Below are 3,488 nucleotides of genomic sequence, written 5' to 3'. Positions count from 1 at the left end.
GGTAGGGTCTAGAACCGATTAACCGTGATAAACGAGGGTTCACTGTATATGCAGAGAGAAGGAAAATAACAGCTAATCAATCCACACGGCAGTACAGAGGGCTCAGTTCAGCTCATTTTCATGAAACAGTTAGTATACTGGAAGTCCATCAAGTCACATGGGCTGCCAGGTCCAAGGTCAAGGAAGCAGACAGCTGCGTGTTCCCTCAGGCAAGACAGGCACAGTCTGTCCGAAGGCAGCAGACTGCAGGTGGGTCAGCAACAGTCAGCAAGTAGCACAGGAGCTTAGCAAATCCAGCCCTGATGGGATCTGGAGCTCAAGGATGCACAGCGATAGGATCCACCAGCCTCAAGCTCAAGTGATGTAAGCACCCAGCAGTGTGGCGAAGCAGATTTCAACAGAGCCTCAAGCTCTAGCAAAAGATCCATGGGTTGGCTTGGCCCACAGGTAGTGTAGCACACAGGTTGAGGCAGAGAACTAGCTAAAAACAACAGCACGCTGGTCCAATCACCAGGGAACAAGAAAGATTTGGGAGGCTGGCTGTCTTAATTTATCTCAGTCCCCCTCCAATCAAGCTGAGGCCTGATCAAACTCTGCTCACATGTTCCCTTTGGCCTAGTTGGCACAATAAACCTAACTATCACATCTAGCAAAAAGGATAAATTTGGAGCTGAGGTAATAAATCAATTACCAGCGCAAGGACATACTTTGTTGCAGGTATCAGTAGACAACTTCCTTCACCCTCCTTGTATCTCTCCAAGTATGCCCCTTCCCAGACATCCTCATCACAAGTCCTGCCCCAGCTCCTCTAAACTTGACCCCTACTCATCTCTCTGGCCTCCCCCGAACCCCAAAATACCAATGATGGATCTATAAATTTCTGCACAGAAGTTAGACCATGGGCAGGACCAACTTTCTCAAATAAAAATGTTTGCTGACCAGAGTGGAAGCTACCCCCCAGAGATGACAGTCATGAAGGTTCCTAACCAGGGTAGTTAAATGGGGCAGGACTGTGCTGAAACCTGACTGTACCAACTGCTTCATGGTGGAGGGCGCTGCAGTGAGGAAGTGTCAGGGCCTGTGACATTCTTGTAGACACAAGGCTATCAGTGGGATGATACAAACTCCAAGCTCTTTCTTGATGGTGGTAGGTCCCTACTCTCTGTTTGCTCCTCTCTCCTTTTCTCTTGTAAGATAAAAGATGATGTAGGCCACACCCTTAGAAAACTCCCCATACAGGTGACCAGGGCTATGCGCTGATTAAAGGTATCACATCCCCTGCTAAGCTAAGGTGACCAGATGTCCCGCTTTTGGCGGGACAGTCCGATTTTTGGCGTTTTTAAAAAGTCTCGATTTTTGCAAAGAATGCACAAGCTAGGGAACGGTCTATTTGGTCCACATAGACCAAATGTTTAATCAAGAATCCCCCCACCCCACCCCCGTCAATGGTGTCCTGCTTTAAATCTGGTCACTGTATGCTAAGCCCCTTACAATTGATTTTATTATAATTGCAGAACTGCTCATGAGAATCCTGGCCCAGCCAAGTTGACACATTATCTTGGGCGAGCATCCTTTGATCCATGACAGCCACCATATCAAGTTCCATGGGATCGTCACACAAAGGTGTTCACCTTTTCTTGACTTGATGTGCAACCCAAACCCCAAACTTCCTTTCTTAGAGAGGATGGTTTTTGGCAAAAGATTGTCAATGGTTGTTCCAAACATTTCAACACCCGGTCACCGCATCCCAACCCAATTCTGTGAAGCTCAGGCAAGGGGCTTCTACCGAGAGGGGTGCTAAGCAGAGCGGAGGGCTTTAGGACCAAAAAAGGGGCAAAGCTGTTCCTTTTTTACCTGCAGCCTGAGAGTTAAATTACTTATCAAGCACATTCACATGTGTCTTTTTGCTTGCTCTTAATTGTCCATTTTGAGATAGGACAGGGCTTATTATTCCCATTTTATAGATGAAATCACTGAGGTTAAGAATAATTAAACAGGTGGGAGGGAGACCTAGAGTCTAGAGAGGGACCCGGGGGTTCTGGAAAATGATACAGCGATGCACCCTGAACAGATAAACTTCAGCCACTTAACCAGCCCCACTGCAGGTGGGCAGGCCCCCTGATCTTTAGTCAGTGACCACCACCTGAGTGTTTACACAGGTAAGGAAGACAAAGGTACAATAGTAGCCACCCAAAGAGCAGAGGTGAGAGTGTGGTCACCTGAGCTAAGACCTGAACCTGCCTTAGAGCTCAATTTGATGAACTCCAACATTTCCCAAGTTTGGGTCTGGGGACTGGGTCCTCCTGATCAGATTCTCAGGCACAGGTCCTTTCTTTAAGGGGCTTGATTTACCTTCAGTGTGAACTTTTTCTAAAGACCTGGAGAATTCAGATCAGACCTCCTCAGCCCTGAAGTCTCTTCCTACCCTGGATCCTGGAAAGCTCATAAACTTCCGCAAGAGTGTGAGGGCCTGGTGCAAGACTCTCAACTCACCAGGGCTGGGAACCTCTCCAAACACTCACAGCTGGATGTAGGATCCCCACCTTCTAAGGCACACCTGGCCCACTCTGATCCAGGGGAGAGAGGGAACACCTGTAACCCCAGAGCTGCTGCCTACTCCCACCTCAAGTCTCCTCCTGATTTCCAGAGGACCCAACAGGCCTGTGTGACAAAAACAGTTGCTGTGGCCTGGGAGCCCTTCTGCCGGGCTGCGTGCTGAGGATGGAATTGGTGAGTGTTCGCTGTGCACAGCAGCTCTTGTTAATTCTGTTCTTTGCAGACCACCCCCTGTCCGTTTCTCTGAGAGAGAATTATGCTGGGCTAGGTCGAGGCTTCAGCACACTTCCACTGGGCCTTAGTCTGGACCCAAGATGCCAAGCTTGGGCTTCTCTGGTTCTAGCCAGAAAATAACGCCTACTTTGGTTCAGGGAACCCGGGAAAGCACTAGTGGAGATAGGATCTTTGGTTCAAGGGTGAGTGGTTTCGCAGCACAAGAAGTCCACTGCCTCCCGGCAAGCCCAGCTCCTCATAAGGGTTCCCAGATCCAACCCACCCCTCTCTTAGCAGCAAGATCTAGGCCCCTACGCCTAGCCCCAGCCCTCAGTTCTGTGTGCACCTGTCATTCGGTTAGCCCAACACCCCCTAAAAGCCTGGAATTTAAAGGAGGGACGCGGGCAGGACCTCGCGAGTCACACGGAGAGGATTTCTGGTCTCGTGCATAGCCCTCTGAACGGGGCACCCCCACTTCTTTGAGAAGTGCCAACCACTGGAGTGAAATCAAGCTCACTCCCCAGCCTCCTCCCTAACCACAGCCCCCCCCTAGTCCCTCGCACTTCCCGTGAGCACCGGGGCCCGAACTGCACACACCTCAGTCCCCAGGCCCGCTTCCCCTCCCCAAATCCAGACCCTGTGTTGCGAGAACCCCGTTTTGAGTACAGCAAGACCAGCTGGGGATCCCCGACAAGTACGGGAAGCCTCGGGCAGCCTCT

The sequence above is a fragment of the Echinops telfairi genome, unplaced genomic scaffold (genome assembly GCF_000313985.2).
Source record: "Echinops telfairi isolate 266 unplaced genomic scaffold, ASM31398v2 ScPeMD7_5;HRSCAF=22, whole genome shotgun sequence".
In the NCBI taxonomy this organism is placed as follows: domain Eukaryota; kingdom Metazoa; phylum Chordata; class Mammalia; order Afrosoricida; family Tenrecidae; genus Echinops; species Echinops telfairi.
This window is presented reverse-complemented; position numbering follows the sequence as displayed.